Source organism: Heterodontus francisci, chromosome 1 (genome assembly GCF_036365525.1).
Source record: "Heterodontus francisci isolate sHetFra1 chromosome 1, sHetFra1.hap1, whole genome shotgun sequence".
NCBI lineage: Eukaryota > Metazoa > Chordata > Chondrichthyes > Heterodontiformes > Heterodontidae > Heterodontus > Heterodontus francisci.
In genome coordinates this window covers 109325860-109348205 of record NC_090371.1, presented here as the reverse complement: position 1 = coordinate 109348205, position 22346 = coordinate 109325860, and the positions used below count along the sequence as shown (strand labels likewise).

The 22346-nt window shown below is 45.9% G+C and overlaps 1 protein-coding gene across 5 annotated transcripts in view; it reads right to left on the bottom strand.

Annotated features, from left to right (window-relative positions):
• The window catches only part of LOC137371546 (protein FAM149A-like), a 140409-nt gene that overhangs the window by 101531 nt on the left and 16532 nt on the right, over window positions 1-22346 (bottom strand). The window lies entirely within an intron of this gene.

The following is a 22346-nucleotide window of genomic DNA, read 5'->3' as shown; positions in this document are numbered from 1 at the left end:
GCTGCTTTGTCCTGGATGGTGACAAGCTTCTTGAGTATTGTTGGAGCTGTACTCATCCAGCTGTACTCACTGTGGCGGCACAGTGGCGCAGTGGTTAGCACCGCAGCCTCACAGCTCCAGCGACCCGGGTTCAATTCTGGGTACTGCCTGTGTGGAGTTTGCAAGTTCTCCCTGTGTCTGCGTGGGTTTCCTCCGGGTGCTCCGGTTTCCTCCCACAGCCAAAAGACTTGCAGGTTGATAGGTAAATTGGCCATTATAAATTGTCCCTAGTATAGGTAGGTGGTAGGGGAATATAGGGACAGGTGAGGATGTGGTAGGAATATGGGATTAGTGTAGGATTAGTATAAATGGGTGGTTAATGGTCGGCACAGACTCGGTGGGCCGAAGGGCCTGTTTCAGTGCTGTATCTCTAAATCTAAAATCTAAAAAATCCAGGCAAATGAAGAGTATTCCATTACACGCATAACTTGTGCCTTGTTGATGGTGGATAGACTTTGGGGAGTCAGGAGATGAGTTAAGCGCCACAGAATTCCCAGTCTCTTACCTGCTCTTGTAGCCACAGATATTATATATGGCTGGTCTAGTTCAGTTTCTGGCCAATGGCAACCCCCAGGATGTTGATAATGGGTGATTCAGCGATGGTAATGCCATTGAACATCAAGGGGAGATGCTTAGATTCTTTCATGTTGGAGAGGGTCATTGCCTGGCGTTTGTGTGGTGCGAATGTAACTTAAAACTTATCAGCCCAAGCCTGAATGTTGTCCAGGTCTTTCTGCATATGGACATGGGCTGCTTCAGTATCTGAGGAATCACGAATGGTACTGAACATTGTGCAATCATCAGCAAACATCCCCACTTCTGACCTTATGATGGAGGGAAGGTCATTGATGAAGCAGCTCAAGATGGTTGGACCTAGGACACTACTCTGAGGAAATCCTGCAGTAATGTCCTGGGACTGAGATGATCGACCTCCAACAGCCACAACCATCTTCCTTTGCGCTAGGTATGACTCCAACCAACGGAGAGTTTTCCCTTGATTCCCATAGACTCCAATTTTGCTAGGGCTCCTTGATGCCATACTCGGTCAAATGCTGCCTTGATATCAAGGGCAGTCACTCTCACCTCACCTCCTGATTTCAGCTCTTTTGTCCAGGTTTGGACCAAGGCTGCAATGAAGTCAGGAGCTGAATGGCTCTGGTGGAACCCAAACTGAGCCTCAGTAAGCCAGATTTGACCCTGGCAGATTTGCAGGCCAGTGGGCAACACCTGTGAAAAGTCACAAAAATAAGCAAACAGGTGATTAATTTTTAATTTAATCCTGCATTCTGACTTCAGCAGCCAGTGCAGGGGTTTCCCAAGCTGAGCACACCAGGAAGTGCTTCTTCAGTGTAACTGACAGACTGGGAAGGCTTTAAGCTGTGAGATTGAAGAGCTCCAGCCATACCTGGACAATTCACTGCTGATCACAGCACTTCTTCCGAGAGTGTGCTGTTACTACTTGACAGGTGATTACCAACTTCTTGGAAGTCAGTTCTTAAATTTTGGATTTCACTCACCTTGAGTTGCACTTCCCTGTTGTCAGCCTTCACTGCAGCATGGCAGCAGCTTATGCAGCTCTACCTTAGGCTTCGGGAGAGGAACAAAAGGAGCAGCAACACCAACAGCGCCAGAAGCAGCAGGAGCAACACCAGCACAAACTGTCTTCTCCTTAGCCACATACCACTCCTCAGGATGGTGGGGATGAACACAGAGACCCAGCTCAAGGAAGTGAGACACTCAGCACAGGGTCTAAAGGCAAAGGATAAGCTCCCCTGACATGTATGCGCGCCAGTGGCTCAGGATACGCAGGCTTTCACAGCAGGTCAATGCTGACATCTGTACCCTTCCAGAACAAGACTCCTTGCCCAGGAGGGCAAGCATTACTGTTGTGATATTGCTTTAACTGCTTTAATACTAGTTAACATACTGCTGAATATGTAAATAGTTTAGTATACATCATCACAGGAAGTAATGCAAGCGAACATGTGACACAGTATGTGGAACAGTGTTAGTCAGCAGGTCGCACGTGTATCTCAGAGCTCTGCTGTAATTCTGCTATTCTGTAATAAAGAATCCTTCATTCAACTTATCATTCATCCTCATAGTGTTTGGCATATTTGAGAACCAATAACACGATATGGTGGCGGCAGAATACAACAGGGTAGCAGCAATGCAGAGGTGCTCAATGTGTTAGTAGCAGTGTTCGACACAGTGACAGCGATCACAACAGCAACATCATGGACAACAGCTTCTCCTGTACAAAGCCATAAAAAGTCTGGGACAACACTGCAGATAGCTGGAAGAAGCAGCAGCAGGGCATCATAGGGCCAGATACAAATACCACCCTTGAGGATCGGTACTCTGAGAGATTGTGAGTAAGCGAAAAAGGTATTTTATTCAAACAGTAGTCAGCCAGAAAGGCAGTTTTCTGGCAGAATCGGGCTGGAAAGAGGGGAAAAAAAGTCAATTCGAATCAGGGCTGCGCAACTGCACTACCATTAAGCATTGTGGTTTTCCCGGCAAAAGCTTCATGGACAGAATCTCCCCATGCATAGGCTGGAAGCCCGCCCTGCAGCCACAGAACTCGGCATGGCAGAAGTCCAGTGCTGCAGGCACACAAACCTGCATTGTTTTTTCCTTGAAGGAAATCTTTCAAAAAGGAAAATAACTTAAAGGGAAAGCTCTGGGAAGAGAATTCTTGTGAACAAGAAGTCTTGACGCCATGACCATAAAATATGCATTTTTTAGAGTCATCTTTTCCAGCAATGAATTGGAAGATTCCAGATGTCCTTCACACTGGACTATGCTAGAAGACCAAGTGAGAGTCAAGGTCAATTTCAGGATCCATTGACTCAAACTGATGGCCTATAGACAACAGCCCAAAGAAGCTATTGACTAGTTTGCCTGTAGTTGTTGAGAAAAGGCAAAGATTGCAATTTCTCAGACGCAGAACTCTCCGAGAGAATAATGGAACTGATAATCGCATCAACTCCAATAGAGGCTTTCCAAAAAGATCTGCTCGATAAGAAAAAGGATATGACATTGACAGTCTCCTCAATGATGGCAGAAAATGTGAAGCCATAGCTGCAAGCAGGCAATACATACAAGCGTTTGGAATGGCAATGACCATAGATGAGGTATCCAAAACACCTCGACAGGGCAAGGCGTGCGGCAAGTGCGGTCTAATGCATTAGCCACAAAATGATCCTGCATTCAGTGATACCTGCAAGGCGTATGGTCTAAAGGGATGCTGGGCAAAACTGTGTGGAAAATTTGGCAGCGATAAAGTGGTCAGAAGCTCCAGCTCAATAAAAAAAAAGGCACCACCTAGTGGCAAGAACAAAAAAGAGCTCACCAAGTACCAGTTCAAGCACAGGCATGTCCATGAGTTAGGCAAAAGTCTGAACAGCAAAGAAAGCACTGAAAGTGAACAATCCTTCTCTATTGTGACAGTCACAAAGCATAGGGATGCAATCACACAAGTGGAAGCTTTCAACACAGTCAAAATCATATGTCCAAACAAGAGTGGAAAGCACAAACTATGACTGAAGATAGATACTGAGGCAAGCGCTAACAATTTACCACTGCGGATACTCGAAGACATGTACCTAGCGAAGTGGGAGTTTACGGCCGGAATTTTATATTTGATGGGAGGCCCCGCTCACTGTCCAAAAAGTCGGGAGCGAGCCCACCTCCATTGGCCCTGGGAGCCACACGATGATTATACATGACCCTGGCCCTTAATTGGCCTCAGGCGGGACTTCCGCCCCTCTGAGGCTGGAAGTCCCACCTCCAAAAGCTGCAGGCCAATCAGCGGGCCGGCAGCTCTCAGTGCCTGCAGCGCCACCACGAGCAGTAGCCACTCGGAACATAGGACATAGGAACATAGGAAGATAGGAACAGGAGTAGGCCATTCAGCCCCTTGAGCCTGTCCCGTCATTCAATGAGATCATGGCTGATCCGCGGCCTAACTCCATATACCTGTCTTTGGCCCATATCCCTTAATATCTTTGCTCAACAAAAATCTATCTCAGATTTAAAATTAACAACTGTTCTAGCTTCAACTGCTGTTTGTGGGAGTGAATTCCAAACCTCTACCACCCTTTGCGTGAAGAAGTGCTTCCTAACATCTCTCTTGAATGGTCTGGTCCTAATTTTTAGACTATGCCCCCTAGTTTTAGAATCTCCAACCAGTGGAAATAGTTTATCTTTAACTAGCCTGTCTTTTCCTGTTAATATCTTGAAGACTTCAATCAGATCACCCCTTAACCTTCTAAATTCTAGCGAAAACAGGCCTAATTTGTGTAATCTCTCCTCATAACGTAACCCCTGTAGTCCAGGTATCATTCTTGTACACTACTGGGACGGCAGCCAGGGAGTGGAGTAAGAGGGACGCCAGTCCCGGGAAAAAAAGTATGTTTGTGGGACCCTGTTGGGGACAATCGGCTGGGCCTTGGCAAGGCAAGGGGGGCGGGGGGCGTTGATTGGGGGTGGGGGATTGTTGCTCAGTGGGAGCGGTTGGTGCCCGATCTGGAGGGGTCCCGCCCACCCACAAAGAGGGCACCAGGTTTTACAGGGTGGCCTCCTGAGTGTTCTGAGCCACTTGCCTGCAGCAGCGGAGGAGGCCCTTAAGTGGCAGTTACTTTTTTTTATTTGTTCGTGGGATGTGGGCATCACTGGCTCAGTCAGCATTTATTGCCCATCCCTAATTGCCCTTGAACTGATTGACTTGCTAGGCCATTTCAGAGGGCAGTTAAAAGTCAACCACATTGCTGTGGATCTGGAGTCACATGTAGGCCAGACCAGGTAAGGATGGCAGATTTCCTTCCCTAAAGGACATTAGTGAACCAAATGGGGTTTTCCAACAATCGACAATGGCTTCATGGTCACCATTTGACTAAATTTTAATTCCAGATTTATTAATTGAATTCAGATTTCACCATCTGCTGTGGTGGGATTTGAACCCATGTCCCCAGAGCATTAGCCCAGGGGCTCTGGGTTACTAGTCTAGTGACATTACCACTACGCCACCACCTCCCCCAGTTGGTCACTTAAGGGTCTTAATTGGTCTGGCGCGGGTGGGCCTTTTCTCGCCACTGCCGCCCCTCGTAAAATTACAGCGAGGGCGGGAAGGCAATGGGAATTGCACCCCCGCCTCGCACTCAATTTTACGAACCCCCCGGCTCCAGCCCGCTTCTGCGGGGGGCATTAAATCTGACCTATGTTACAGCCAACAAGAGCTAGACCCACTGCATATAATGGTTCACCAATCAACTGCTTGGGAGCATTGACGTTGAACTGCAGATATGGAAGTTTTCTATGTTGTTGACACCAATGGTCCAGCAGTAGCAGGACTATCAGCATGCAGTGAACTCCGATCGCAGTGATTCACAAGATCAATAAAGTACCAAAGCTAGACAATCAAGGCAAGTGTGACCCCATTCTGTCTATTCAAGATCTGCAACAGAAATACCAGGACAGATTTGACACTGTGGGCAGTTTTATAGGAGAAGCCATTCTTCACCTGAAAGATGATGCAGTTCCCTCCATAGATCCATCATGGAAGTTCAGTGTCTGCATAAATGACAAGCTAAAGGCTGAACTTGACACAATGGAACGATAAGGGATTATTCATCGTGTTCAGCAACACACTGTAGCTCTATAACTACTGTAATTAAGAAAGACAGTACCATTAGAGTATGCCTGGATCCAAGAAGATTGAATCAAGCATTCAAAAGATGTTCTCATAAGATTCCTACATTAGAAGAGCTCAACCCAAAGTTTGCTCGAACCAAGTTTTTCTCAAAGTTGGACACAAAACGTGGATACTGGCTGGTTCATCTTTCCAAAGATTCACAGGAAATAACAACTTTTAGGACACCATTTGGGAGGTATTGCTTTCTATGGCTACCAGTCAGTCTGTTAGTGAGTCAAGACCTATTCCAACATCATATGGATCACATTACCGAGAGTGTTCATTGTTATGTTTGCATTGCGGATGGCATGGCGGTCATGGGAAGTACCAAGGAAGAGCAGGACAAGAATCTTCACATTCTAATGGAGATGGCTAGAAGAGAAGGTCTCCTGTTGCATAGCAAAAAATGGCTAACAATGTGAGCCATCTAATTTTTTCAGTTCAATATATTCTAACACTGGAATATGTCCAGATCTCAGTAATGTTGAGGAGGTACAATCAAAGTCCACTTCTCAAGACAAGAAAGATTTACAGAGGTGTTTGGGCCTGTTTAACTTTTTAGCACCATATATCTGAAATTTTTCTGAGAAAGCATCATCACTGCATGAACTTCTCAAGAACAATATGCCATTCTTGTAGCACGGAGATCATCAGCACGCGTTCGATTTGTTAAAACAGTCACTTTCTGCTGAAGCATGTTTACAATATTACGACCCAAGGAAAGAAACTATACTCAAAGTCGATGCCTCACAAAGGGGTCTCGGAGCATGTCTGTTACAGGAAGGTAGACCAATTGCATTCAGTTCTGAATGTTTGTCACCAACTCAGGTGAACTATTCGAATATAGAACATGAAACATTAGCATTAGTGATCAGTATCACCAGATTCCATACGTATCTGCTTGGAAAACGCTTTGTTGTCGAGGCTGATCACAAACCGTTGGCAATGATTTGGCAAAAACCACTCACCAGCGAGCCACCTCGACTTCAAAGACGACTAATAAAAGTACAGGGGTACAAGGCGAGGTTCAGTACAAAGCTGGAAACTTCATGGTTACGTCTGACACATTGAGCAGGCTACCCAGCCGTGAGAAGTCAGAAGATGTACCATTAGATGTTCAAGTAGATGAAATAGATGTAGAGCTAGAAGACGCATACAATATTGGCCTAATGCGATTTGCTGCGAAGAAATATGAAGAGCTCCAAGAAGAGACTTCCAGAGATCCTGTCCTCAGGGCATTACAGCAGCTCATCATCAGTGGATGGTCAGATACAATGCAAGAGGTTCCCACAGACTTCAGAACCTTTTGGCCATACTGTGGCAAGTTCGGGATATCTAGTGGCTTCATTTTTAAAGGTAGACAAGTGTTGATTCTGAAAACGCTTCATCAAGATATCTTTACACAATTACATCTGGGTCACATGGCATTGAAAGATCAAAACGACTTGCATGTGAGACAGTTTATTGGCCAGGGATCAATAACAATATAGAACGAGTAGTGAGGATGTGTGATGCATGTCACGGGCATCAACCGAGTCAACACAGAGAGCCATTTCATCCTCATGATGTTCCATCATAACCATGGTCAAGAATAGCTACTGACTTATTTACTATCAGAGGTGACGATATTTTTACTGATTACTTCTCCAAATTTCCTATCATTCGCCAACTGAGGGATACATCAAGCGCATCGGTAGCAAACATGATGAGCACAAATTTCAGTCTTTTTGGTTCCCCGGAGGAGATAGTATTGGATAACAGTCTACAGTACACCATTTCAAGACATGTGCGCAACGTGGGCTATAAATCACGTTATGTCATCTCCATACAATCTAAGGTTGAATGGACGAGCAGAAAGGATAGTGTGGACAGTACAGGCATTACTTTTGAAATGTAAGGAGATCAATTAAGATATTCAAATAGCAATGATGCACTTACGAGCAACACTCCTAGACAACACCCCCCACCCCCCCACCCCACCCCTGCCCCAGATTCTCTGTCTCTCCCTGGAGCTCTGTGCTCTCTTCTCTCTTCCTGCAAGGAGAGAAAGCAGAGGTATGAGTGTGAAAAATGGATTATGTGGAGAGGAAGGAAGGACAACATTTGTGGAGGGTGACTTTGAGGCATGAGTGCAAGATGGCACAAAGATGAGGGTGAGTGTGAATATTGGCTGCTCAGCTAGGGATGTGAGGAGATGCCTGGAGAGAGGGAAATGCAAGGTGTGTTTGTCTGAGCAGTGTTGTGCAGGAGAATGCTGGGAAGTCAGAGTGGGGGGCTTTGCACCTGAAAGTGTTGTGGTGAGTGGCATAACACTTGGTAATGGGACAAGTAGAGAAACAAAAGATGGGTTGAGAGAAGTTGTAATTCGCAATAGCAGAATCATTACCAGCACCTGTCATCCAAAACAATGGGAGCAGAGGTTATGATCTGAAATTTTTCACATAGGTGGATTTTTTTATTTGTTCATAGGATGTGAGCATTGCTGGTAAGGGCAGCATTTATTGTCCATCCCTAATTACTCTTGAGATGTTGTGGCAAGCCGTCATCTTCAACCGCTATAGTCCATGTGGTGTAGGTAGACTCACAATGCTGTTAGGAAGGGAGTTCCAGGATTTTGACCAAAAGACAGTGAAGGAATGGCGATATAGTTCCAAGTCAGTATGGTGTGTGACTTGGAGGGGAACTTGCAGACGGTGGTGTTCCCATGCATCTGCTGCCCTTGTCCTTCTAGGTGGTAGTGGACGTGGAATTGTCAAAGGAGGCTTGGTAGTTGCTGCAGTACATCTTCTCGATGATGCACACTGCTGCCACTGTGTGGCGGTGGTGGAGGGAGTCAATGTTTAAGGTGGAGGATGGTGTGCTGATCAAGTGAGCTGCTTTGCCCTGGCTGGTGTCAAGCTTCTTGAGTGTTGTTGGAGCTGCACCCATCCAAGCAAGTGGAGAGAACTGCTTCACACTCCTGACTTGTGCCTTGTAGATGGTGGACAGGCTTTGGGGAGTCAGGAGGTGAGTTACTCGCCACAGGATTCCTAGCCTCTGATCTGCTCTTGTAGCCAAGGTATTTATATGACTACTCCAGTTAAGTTTCTGGTCAATGGTAGCCCCTAGGATGCTGATAGTGGGGGATTCAGTGATGGTAATGCCATTGAATGTCAAGGGGAGATGGTTAGATTCTCTTTTGTTGGAGATGGTCATTGCCTGGCACTTGTGTGGCGCGAATGTTACTTGCCACTTATCAGCCCAAGCCTGGATATTGTCCAGGTCTTACTGCATTTCTACACGGACTGCTTCAGTATCTGAGGAGTCGCGAATGGTGCTGAACATTGTGCAATCATCAGCGAACATCCCCACTTCTGATCTTATGATTGAAGGAAGGTCATTGATGAAGCAGCTGAAGATGGTTGGGCCGAGGACACTACCCTGAGGAACTCCTGCAGTGATGTCCTGGAGCTTAGATGATTGACTTCCAACAATCACAACCATCTTCCTTTGAGCTGGGTATGACTCCAACCAGCAGAGAGTTTTCCCCTGATTCCCATTGACTTCAGTTTTGCTAGGGCTTCTTGATGCCATACTTGGTCAAATGCTGCCTTGATGTCAAGGGCAGTCACTCTCACCTCACCTCTTGAGTTCAGCTCTTTTTGAACCAAGGCTCTAATGAGGTCAGGAGCTGAGTGGCCCTCGCACAACCCAAACTGAGCGTCACTGAGCAGGTTATTGCTAAGCAAGTGCTGCTTGATGGCACTGTTGATGACACCTTCCATCACTTTACTGATGATTGAGAGTAGGCTGATGAGTCAGTAATTGGCCGGGTTGGACTTGTCCTGCTTTTTGTGTACAGGACATACCTGGTCAATTTTCCACATTGCAGGGTAGTTGCCAGTGTTGTAGCTGTACTGGAACAGCTTGGATAGATCGCGGCAAGTAATGGAGCACAGGTCTTCAGTACTATTGCCAGAATATGGTCAGGGCCCATAGCCTTTGCAATATCAAGTGCCTTCAGTCATTTCCTGACATCACACGGAGTGAATCGAATTGGCTGAAGTCTGGCATCTGTGATGCTGGGGATTTCAGGAGGAGGTCGAGGTGGATCATCAACTCGGCACTTCTGGCTGAAGATTGTTGCAAATGCTTCAGCCTTATCTTTCGCACAGATGTGCTGGGCTCCCCCATCATTGTGAATGGGGATATTTGTGGGGCCACCTCCTCCAGTTAGTTTTTTAATTGTCCACCACCATTCGCAGCTCGATGTGGCAGGACTGCAGAGCTTAGATCTGATCTGTTGGTTATGGGATCACTTAGCTCTGTCTACTGCATGCTGCTTATGCAGTTTGGCACGCAGATAGTCCTCCTGTGTTGTAGCTTCACCAGGTTGACACCTCATTTTGAGGTATGCCTGGTGCTGCTCCTGGCATGCCCTCCTGCACTCTTCATTGAACCAGGGCTGGTCTCCTGCCTTGATGTTAATGGTGGATTGGGGGATATGCCAAGCCATGAGGTTACAGATTGTGGTTGAAAACAATTCTGCTGCTGCTGATGGCCCACAGTGTCTCATGGATGCCCAGTTTTGCATTGCCAGATCTGTTTGAAATCCATCCCATTTAGCACAGTGGTAGTGCACAGGGTTTTCTCCGGGTGCTCCGGTTTCCTCCCACAAGCCAAAAGACTTGCAGGTTGATAGGTAAATTGGCCATTATAAATTGTCACTAGTATAGGTAGGTGGTAGGGAAATATAGGGACAGGTGGGGATGTTTGGTAGGAATATGGGATTAGTGTAGGATTAGTATAAATGGGTGGTTGATGTTCGGCACAGACTCGGTGGGCCGAAGGGCCTGTTTCAGTGCTGTATCTCTAATCTAAAAACACGACGGAGGGTATCCTCAATGTGAAGGCGGGACTGCATCTGCACAAGGACTGTGCGGTGGTCACTCCTACCAATACTGTCATGGACAGATGCATCTGCAGCAGGCAGATTGGTGAGGACGAGGTGAAGTATGTTTTTCCCTCTTGTTGGTTCCCTCACCACCTGCCACGTACCCAGTCTAGCAGCTATGGCCTTTGGGACTCGGCCAACTCGGTCAGTAGTGGTGCTACCGAGCCACTCTTGGTGATGGACATTGAAGTCCCCCACCCAGAGTACATTGTGCGCCCTTGCCACCCTCAGTGCTTCCTCCAAGTGGTGTTCCACATGGAGGAGTACTGAGTCATCAGCTGAGGGAGGGCGGTAGGTGGTAATCAGCAGGAGGTTTCCTTGTCCATGTTTGACCTGATGCCATGAGACTTCATGGGGTCCAGTGTCGATGTTGAGGACTCCCAGGGCAACTCCCTCCTGACTGTATACCACTGTGCCACCATCTCTGCTGGGTCTATCCTGCTGATGGGACAAGACCTACCTGGGGATGGTGATGGCAGTGTCTGGGACATAGTCTGTCAGGTATGATTCTGTGAGCATGACTATGTCAGGCTGTTGCTTGACTAGTCTGTGGGACAGCTCTCCCAACTTTGGCACAACCCCCAGACATTAGTAAGGAGGACTTTGCAGGGTCGACATGGCTGTGTTTGCCGTTGTCATTTCCAGTGCTTATTACAATGCCGGGTGGTCTGTCTGGTTTCATTCCTTTTTATTGACTTTGTAGTGGTTAGATACAACTGAGTGGCTTGCGAAGGCCATTTCAGAGGGCATGTAAAAGTCAACCACATTGCTGTGGGTCTGGAGTCACATGTAGGCCAGACCAGGTAAGGAGAGCAGATTTCCTTTCCTAAAGGACATTAGTGAACCAGATGGGTTTTAACAACAATCAACAATGGTTTCATGGCCACCATTAGACTAGCTTTCAATTCCAGATTTATTAATTGAATTCAAATTCCACCTTCTGCTGTGGTGGGATTCGAATCCATGTTCCCAGAGCAATACTACTATGCCACCGCCTCCGTGATGCCATAATAGGTCAAATCCTGCCTTGATATCAAGAGCAGACACTGTCACCTCGCCTCTGGAATTCAGCTCTTTTGTCCACGTTGGACCAAAGCTTTAATGAGATCTGGAACCAAGTAGTCCTGGCAGAACCCAAACTGAGCATGTTATTGGAGTCATACAGCACTGAAACAGGCCCTTTGGCCCACCAAGTCTGTGCTGACTGACAACCACCCATTTATACTAATCCTACATTAATCCCATACTCCCTACCACATCCCCACAATTCTCCTACTACCTACCTACACTAGGGGCAATTTACAATGACCAAATTACCTATCAACCTGCAAGTCTTTGGCTCTGGGAGAAAACCGGAGCACGCGGCGGAAACACACACGGTCACAGGGAGAACTTGCAAAGTCCACACAGGCAGTACCCAGAACCGAACCCAGGTCGCTGGAGCTGTGAGGCTGCGGTGCTAACCACTGCACCACACTTATGGATAAGTGCCGCTTGATAGCAGAGCCGCCGACACCTTCCATCACTTTGCTGATGATTGAGAGTGGACTGATGGGACGGTAATTGACCGGATTAGATTTGTCCTGCTTTTTGTGGCAGGACATAGCTGGGTAATTTTCTACATTGTCAGGTAGATGTCAGTTTGTAGCTGTACTGAAAAAGCTTGGCTAGGGACCTTGAGGCTGAACTGTGCCTAATCAAAAGATGAGCTTCTGTTTCTCCAGCTTTCATTAAGTTTCAGTGGAACAGAGCAGGGGGCTGAGGACAGAGAGATCAGAGTGAGAGTAGAAGGGAGAATTAAAACAACAGGCAACCGGAAGCTGAGGGTCATGCTTGCTTAAAGCAGTTGTGCTTAAAGAAATTAGCATGTGCCTGTCAGTATTATTCATTCCTTTGTTCCAATGGAAGTTCTATAGAGCATTTTATCAGAGCTCCAGAAACTAGTAATCAAATGTGATTAATAATGCCCAAGTTAGCCCTCAATAATGATGAGCCATTGTTAGGCTATAGTTACTGTGGATTATCAATTCAAATAAATACGAGTTCTGTACTTCAGACTATGAAAATCAACATAATTCATTTCATGCTTTCTAATCCAGAACTGTGCAGAAAAATCAGTAAAGGGGAAAAGAAAACTGCAGGTTCTCTATCCTGCTGGGTAAATGATTAGCTGAACTCGTGAATACAAGCTGCATAAAAAATTCAGCCATTGATCTTAAACTCACCTTCATATAATTAACATTGACAACTATGTCCCATTTCCGTAAGGTCAACAATGTGATTTAATAGTCAGTAAACCTAAGATAAATGTCCACCCTCTGCCATGTAATATTGTTGTGAGAGGGGAGAGCCAATGCTCAGTCCCAGAACTATCCCTTGTCTTCCTTCCTCCACCCCACCTGCCCAACCAAATCAATATGCTACATCGGTTAAACCTCAGAACTAATAGTGCACTTAAATTTTTCTCATGCATGGCACATGCCAATGTCAATTCCCCATCAGTTAATGTGTTTAAAATTCTGACTGACCTCTAGTATGGTTTATTAACATATCCTGTGTGAAAAAATATTGTTTTCATATAACTGTGATACTCACCAGAGACATTTATATAATAGTGATTAAGGTGCACACAAAGCATAATCAAGACACAAATCAACCATAAAATCAGTGTTAAAGCACAGTTCAGATATAATAGTAAAGAACGCTATGTATCTAGGAAGTCATTCTTTACATAGAAACATAGAAAATAGGAGCAGGAGTAGGCCATTCAGCCCTTCGGGCCTGCTCCACCATTCAAAAAAGATCATGGCTGATCGTCTTATTCAGTACCCTGTTCCCGCTTTCTCCCCATATTCCTTGATCCCTTTGGCATTAAGAAATATATCTATCTCCTTCTTGAATATATTTAATGACTTGGCCTCCACTGCCTTCTGCAATATAGAATTCCACAGGTTCACCAGCCTCTGAGTAAAGAAACTGCTCCTCATCTCGGTTCTAAATAGCATATCCCGTATCCTGAGACTGTGACCCCTGGTTCTGGACTCCCCAACCATCAGGAACATCCTTCCTGCATCTAGCCTGTCTAGTCCTGTTAGAACTTTATAGATTTCTGAGATCCCCTCTCATTCTTCTAAACTCTAGTGAATATAGGCCTAGTCAACCCAATCACTCCTCATACGTCAATCCTGCCATCCCAGGAATCAGACTAGTAAATCTTCTTTGCACTTCCTCCAAGGCAAGAACATCCTTCCTCAGATAAGGAGGCCAAAACTGCACACAGTACTCCAGATGTAGTCTCACCAAGGCCCTGTATAACTGCAGTAAGACATCCTTGCTCTTGTACTCAAATCCTCTTGCAATGAAGGCCAACATACCATTCGCCTTCTTAACTGCTTGCTGCACCTGAATGCTTGCTTTCAGCGACTGGTGTACAAGGACACCCAGGTCTCGTTGCACCTCCCCCTTTCCCAATCTATCACCATTCAGATAATAATCTGCCTTTCTGTTTTTACAACCAAAGTGGTTAACCTCACATTTATGCACGTTATACTGCATCTGCCATGCATTTGCCCACTCACCCAACTTGTCCAAATCACATTGGAGCCTCTTTGCATCCTCTTCACAGCTCACATTTGTGTCGTCTGCAAACTTGGAAATGTTACATTTAGTTCCCTCACCCAAGTTATTAATATACATTGTGAGTAGCTGGGGCCCAAGCACTGATCCCTGCGGTACCCCACTAGTCACTGCCTGGCACCCAGAAAAAGACCTGTCTTTTCCTACTCTTTGTTCCCTGTCTGTCAACCAATTCTCAATCCATGCCAGTATATTACCCCCACTCCCATGTGCTTTAATTTTGCAAACTAACCTCTTATGTGGGACCTTATCAAAAGCCTTCTGAAAATCCAAATACACCACATCCACTGGTTCTTCCTTATCTATTCTACTAGTTACATCCTCAAAAAACTCCAGTAGATTTGTTAAGCATAATTTCCCTTTTGTAAACCCATGTTGACTTTGTCCAATCCCGTTTATGCTTTCCAGGTGTTCTGCTATCACATCCTTTATAATAAACTCTAGCATTTTCCCCACTACTGATGTAAGGCTAACTGGTCTGTAATTTCCTGTTTTCTCTCTACCTCCTTTTTTTAAATGGCTGTGTTTGCTGACAATGCAACCACTAGGTGGCACTGCATTGGCACATCCGCAAATGCAGCCTATGCCACTAAAACGTCACCGTCCGCGAAGTCAGGCGGCTACCAGGACTAAAGATGGCGCTACTCAAATAATCACACGATGGCAACCTAAAACATGGCAGCACACAATGGCCGGAGGGAGACAGTGAACGGGCCAGGGAGGGAGTGAGCGAGCGGGCAGGGGAGGGAGAGAGCGAGTGGGCGGCGGTGGTGGGGGAGCGAGCAGGCGTGGGGGGGGGGAAGCAAGCAGGGGTGGGGGGGGGGAGGAGGAGACCGCACCCTCCACCACCAAGATCTTCAGCCGCACTCTCCCCGCTTCCCCCACCCACGCTTCCCCCACCCCCCGCTCTCTCCCCGCTTCCCCCACCCGCATTCTCTCACTGCTGTCTGCCGGCATTATGACGTCATCTGCGCATGCGCCAACCAGTCCTGGCAATGCAGAACGCAGCGCATGCGCAGAGAGTAGTAACAGCTGCCGGCTGCTTTGTCAATAATCATTTTGTTTTTAAATAGTGGGGTTACATTAGCTATCCTCCAATCTGCAGGAACTGTTCCAGAGTCTATCGAATTTTGGAAGATGACCACCAATGCATCCACTATTTCCAGGGCCACTTCCTTTAGTACTCTGGGATGTAGATTATCAGGCCCTGGGGATTTGTCAGCCTTTAACCCCATTAATTTCCCTCGCACTATTTTTTTACTAATATTGATTTCCTTCAGTTCCTCCCTCTCATTAGACCCTTGGTTCCATAACATTTCCGGGAGGTTATTTGTGTCCTCCTTTGTGAAGACAGAACCAAAGTATGTGTTTAATTGTTCTGCCATTTCTTTGTTCCCCATTATAATTTCCCATTTCTGACTGTAAGGGACCTACATTTGTCTGCACTAATCTTTTTTTCTTCACATATTTATAGAAGCTTTTACAGTCAGTTTTTAAGTCCCCCACAAGTTTACTCTTATATGCTATTTTCCCCCGCTTAATCAACTTCTTTGTCTTCCTTTGCTGAATTCTAAACTGCTCCCAATCCTCAGACTTGCTGCTTTTTCTGGCAACATTATATGCCTCCTCTTTGGAACTAATACTATCCCGAATTTCTTTTGTAAGCCACGGTTGAGCCACCTTTCCGGTTTTATTTTTGTGCCAGACAGGAATGCATTATTGTTGCATTTCATGCACACATTCTTTAAATATTATCCATTGCCTATCCACCGTCAACCCTTTTAGTAAAGCTCCCCAATCTACCATAGCTAACTTGCGCCTCATACCTTCGTAGTTTCCTTTATTTAGATTCTTGGACACATTAACTTAGTTCAAAGATATTTAAACACCCTTATTAGTAAAATTAATAAATTAATCCCTTTCTTTAAAAAAAGAAGCATGAAGTTACAAGACAAAAATGGAATGCTAGTGTATTGATTATGACAGTGGACCAGAATTCCCCACATAACAAAATGTGAAATGGAATTCATTACATGTTAATTTGTGGGTGGTTACCAGAGAAAAATCATAAAAGTTAGTGGATTGTTATTTAAAAAGAAATGGTTTGCTGATGTCTTTCAGGCAAGGAAACCTTGGTCTGGCCCACATGTGACTCCAATCATACACCATGCAGTTAAAGAACAAAAGAACAAAGAAAATTACAGCACAGGAACAGGCCCTTCGGCCCTCCAAGCCTGCGCCGATCCAGATCCTCTATCTAAACATGTCGCCTATTTTCTAAGGGTCTGTATCTCTTTGCTTCCTGCCCATTCATGTATCTGTCTAGATACATCTTAAAAGGCGCTATCGTGCCCGCGTCTACTACCTCCGCTGGCAACGCGTTCCAGGCACCCACCACCCTCTGCGTAAAGAACTTTCCACGCATATCCCCCCTAAACTTTTCCCCTCTCACTTTGAACTCGTGACCCCTAGTAATTGAATCCCCCACTCTGGGAAAAAGCTTCTTGCTATCCACCCTGTCTATACCTCTCATGATTTTGTACACCTCAATCAGGTCCCCCCTCAACCTCCGCCTTTCTAATGAAAATAATCCTAATCTGCTCAACCTCTCTTCATAGCTAGCGCCCTCCATACCAGGCAACATCCTGGTGAACCTCCTCTGCACCCTCTCCAAAGCATCTACATCCTTTTGGTAATGTGGTGACCAGAACTGCACGCAGTATTCCAAATGTGGCCGAACCAAAGTCTTATACAACTGTAACATGACCTGCCAACCCTTGTACTCAATACCCCGTCCGATGAAGGAAAGCATGCCGTTATGCCTTCTTGACCACTCTATTGACCTGCGTTGCCACCTTCAGGGAACAATGGACCTACCTGAACACCCAAATCTCTCTGTACATCAATTTTCCCCAGGACTTTTCCATTGACTGCATAGTTCACTCTTGAATTGGATCTTCCAAAATGCATCACCTCGCATTTGCCCTGATTGAACTCCATCTGCCATTTCTCTGCCCAACTCTCCAATCTATCTATATTCTGCTGTATTCTCTGACAGTCCCCTTCACTATCTGCTACTCCACCAATCTTAGTGTCATCTGCAACCTTGCTAATCAGACAACCTATACTGTCCTCCAAATCATTTATGTATATCACAAACAACAGTGGTCCCAGCACGGATCCCTGTGGAACACCACTGGTCACACGTCTCCATTTTGAGAAACTCCCTTCCACTGCTACTCTCTGTCTCCTGTTGCCCAGCCAGTTCTTTATCCATCTAGCTAGTACACCCTGGACCCCATGTGACTTCACTTTCTCCATCAGCCTACCATGGGGAACCTTATCAAATGCCTTACTGAAGTCCATGTATATGACATCTACAGCCCTTCCCTCATCAATCAACTTTGTCACTTCCTCAAAAAATTCTATTAAGTTGGTAAGACATGACCTTCCCTGCACAAAACCATGTTGCCTATCACTGATAAGCCCATTTTCTTCCAAATGGGAATAGATCCTATCCCTCAGTATCTTCTCCAGCAGCTTCCCTACCACTGACGTCAGGCTCACCGGTCTATAATTACCTGGATTTTCCCTGCTACCCTTCTTAAACAAGGGGACAACATTAGCAATTCTCCAGTCCTCCGGGACCTCACCCATGTTTAAGGATGCTGCAAAGATATCTGTTAAGGCCCCAGCTATTTCCTCTCTCGCTTCCCACAGTAACCTGGGATAGATCCCATCCGGACTTGAGGACTTGTCCACCTTAATGCCTTTTAGAATACCCAACACTTCCTCCCTCCTTATGCCGACTTGACCTAGAGTAATCAAACATCTCTCCCTAACCTCAACATCCGTCATGTCCCTCTCCTCGGTGAATACCGATGCAAAGTACTAACAAAGTGCTAACTACTAATACCCTCTAATATGGCCTAGTGTTACGCCAATGTGTATTGTTGAATGATAATTTTCTTTAATCCACTGTCTGGAGATCTGAATTTCTATTTTTTTTTAAAAGACATTTCTAAAAAGACAAGATGCCAGCAAAGTCATCCTTTCAGCTTAAGATGATCACCTACTTTGCAACACTGTATCCTACACTGAAATGCTTGTGAGGGGAGAGACAAGATGTCTGCTAATATCCCAGGAAGAATCAAGACCCAGGAAGTTTAAGGGAACTACCTGGTCTGTCAGCAAGAAGAAGAAATACTGCTAACTGCTATGTTTGAATCACTGAGTGATTGTCATGTGAAAAGCCCCACCCCATCTGTGGTTTAAAGCTGGTGTTTTCTCTGCAGCAACTGGACTCTGACATGTGCAGACCCTAATTGGGGGTCGCGCTCTCTCTCTCTCTCCCTCTCTCTCTCTCCCTTCCAGCTTGAAAATGGGCTTATCAGTGATAGGCAACATGGTTTTGTGCAGGGAAGGTCATGTCTTACCAACTTAATAGAATTCTTTGAGGAAGTGACAAAGTTGATTGATGAGGGAAGGGCTGTCGATGTCATATACATGGACTTCAGTAAGGCGTTTGATAAGGTTCCCCATGGCAGGCTGATGGAGAAAGTGAAGGCGCATGGGGTCCAAGGTGTACTAGCTGGATGGATAAAGAACTGGCTGGGCAACAGGAGACAGAGAGTAGCAGTAGAAGGGAGTTTCTCAAAATGGAGACGTGTGACCAGTGGTGTTCCACAGGGATCCGTGCTGGGACCACTGTTGTTTGTGATATACATTAATGATTTGGAGGAAAGTATAGGTGGACTGATTAGCAAGTTTGCAGACGACACTAAGATTGGTGGAGTAGCAGATAGTGAAGGGGACTGTCAGAGAATTAACTACGTCACTCTCCATTTTCATAATCACCTTTCTGCTCTTGTTTTCTATACTGATGTGATGAGGCTTTTTTGTCTACCATTAGCTTGAATGTGGTTTCTTCCATTCAACCAGAATGCAAAGAGTTAAAAACCTGCTTTATTCAGAATCCTGTCCTCCTCCTAACTCAATACAAATGTCACAAATACTTTTATTTGGCAGTTTCTAAGGCTATTAACTTGAGGGAAGACGTGAGTCACACAACTGAAGTTTTGCTGGCAAAGCCAGCATTTATTGCCTATACCTAATTGACCATAAGAAGGTGGTGGTGAGCTGCCTTCTTGAACCACTGCAGTCCATGTAGTCTAGGTACACTCACAGTGTTGTTAGGGAGGGATTTCCAGGATTTTGACCCAGCAACAGTGAAGGAACGGTGATACAGTTCCAAGTCATAATGATGTGTGACTTGGAGGGGAAACTGCAGGTGGTGGTGCTCCAATGAATCTGCTGCCCTTGTTCTTCTAAGCAGTAAAGGTCGTGGGTTTGGAAGGTGCTGTTGAACGAAGCATAATGAGTTGTTTGAATGCATCTTGTAAATGGTACACACTGCAGCCACTGTGCGCTGGTGGTGGAGGGAGTGAAAGTTTAACGTGGTAGATGGAGTGCCAATCAAGCAGGCTGTTTTGTCCTAAATAGTGTCAAGCTTCATGAATGTTGTTGGAGCTGCACTTGTTCAGGCAAGTGGAGTGTATTCCATCACATTCCTGACTTGTAAATGGTGGAAAGCCTTTGGGGAGTCAAGAGATGAGTCACGCACCGCAGAATACCCAAACTCTGGCCTGCTCTTGTAGTCACAGTATTTATGTAGCTCATCCAGTTAAGTTTCTGGTCAATGGTGACCCCTGCCCTCAGGATGTTGATGGTGGGGGGATTCCACAATCAAGAGGAGATTGTTAGACTCTGTCTTGTTGAAGAATTCCCCACTATCAATATCCTGGGGGCTACTATCATTGACCAGAAACTGAACTGAAGTAGCTATATAAATACCGTGGCTGCAAGAGTAGGTCAGAAGCTAGGAATCCTGAGGCGAGTAACTCACCTCCTGTCTCCCCAAAGCCTGTCCACCATCTACAAGGCACAAGTCAGGAGTGTGATGGAATACTCTCCACTTGCCTGGATGGGTGCAGCTCCAACAACACTCAAGAAGCTCGACACCATAAACAAAGCAGCCCACTTGACTGGCACCCCATCTACAAACATTCACTCCCTCCACCACCGACGCACAGTGGCAATCGTGTGTACCATCTACAAGATGCACTGTAGCAATGCACCAAGGCTCCTTCGACAGCACCTTCCAAACCCACGACCTCCACCACATGGAAGGACAAAGGCAGCAGATACATGGGAACACCACCACCTGCAAGTTCCCCTCCAAGCCACACACCATCCTGACTTGGAACTATATCGCTATTCCTTCACTGTCGCTGGGCCAAAATCCTGGAACTCCCTTCCTAACAGCACTATAAGTGTACCTACCCCACATGGACTGCAGCAGTTCAAGAAGGCAGCTCATCGCCACCTTCTCAAGGGCAATTAGAGTTGGGCAATAAATACTGGTCTAGCCAGCGACGCCCACATCCCAAGAACAAATTTTTAAAAAGTTGGTCATTTCCTGACGCTTGCGTGGCACGACTGTTACTTGCCACTTATCAGCCCAAGCCTGATCCAGGTCTTTCTGCATATGGGCATGGACTGCTTCATTATCTGAGGATTTGCAAATGGAACTGAACACTATGCAATCATCAGGGTGCAACCCCTCTAACCTTATGATGGAGGGAAGGGTATTGGTGAAACAGCTGAAGATGTTTGGGCCTAGTACACTGCCCTGAGGAACTCCTACAGTGATGTACTGGGAATGAGATGATTGGCCTCCAACTACAACCACCTTCCTTTGTGACTCCAACCTGTGAAAAGTTTTCCCTCCCTCGATTCCCATTGACTTCAATTTTACCAGGGCTCCTTGATGCTTCGATCGGTCAAATGCTGCCTTGATGTCAAGGGCAGTCACTCTCACCTCACCTCAGGAATTCAGTTCTTTGTCCATGTTTGTGCCAAGACTTTGGAGATCTGGAGCCAAGCAGTCATGGCAGAACCCAACCTGAGTATCGGCGACCAGATTATTGCTGAGTAAGTGCCACCTGATCGCACTGTCGACGACACCTTCCATCACTTTGCTGATGATTAAGAATAGACTGATGGAGCGGTAATTGGCCAATTTAGAGTTGTCCTGCTTTCATGGACAGGACATATATGGTCAATTTTCCACTTTGTCAGGTAGATGCCAGTGTTGTCACTGTACTGGAACAGCTTGGCTAAGGGTGCAGCTATTTCTGGAACACTACCAGTGTCATGTTGTCAGGGCCCATAGCCTTTGCTGTAGCCAGTGCCTTCAGCCATTTCTTGATATCACGTGGAGTGAATCAAATTGACTGAAAATTACCTTCTGTGATGCTGTGGACTTCAAGAGAAGGCACTCCTTATCCACTCAGCACTTCTGGCTGAAGATGGTTGTATACACTTGAGCCTTGTTTTTTGCACTCACATGCTGGTTTCTGCCATCATTGAGGATGGGGTTAGTTTTGGAGCCTCTTCCTCCCATTACTTGTTTATTTGTTCACCAACATTCACGACTGGATGTGGCAGGACTGCAAAACTTTGATCTGATTCATCGGTTTTGAGATCGCTTCACTTTGTCTGTAGCATGCTGCTTCCACTGTTTAGCTTGCATATAGTCCAATGTTGTAGCTTCACCAGGTTGGCACTTCATGCTGGTGCTGCTCCTGGCATGCTCTTCTACACTCCTCAGTGAACAAGGGTTAGTCCCTTGGCTTGATGGTAATGGTAGAGTGAGGGATATGCTCGGCCATGAGATTACAGTTTGTGGTGGTATACAATTCTACTGCTGCTGATGGCCCATAGTGTCTCATGGATGTTCAGTTTTAAGCTGTTAGACTTATTCTGAATCTATCCCATTTAGCGCAGTAGTAGTGCCACATACACAATGGAGGGTGTCCTCGCTGTGAAGACAAGGACTGTTCCATGGTCACTCTTACCAATACTTTCATGGACAAATGCATCTGCGACAGGTAAATTGGTGAGAATGAGATCAAGTAGGTTTTCCCTCGTGTTGGTTCTCTCACCATCTGCTGCAGTTCCATCTGACAGCTCGGTCAGTAG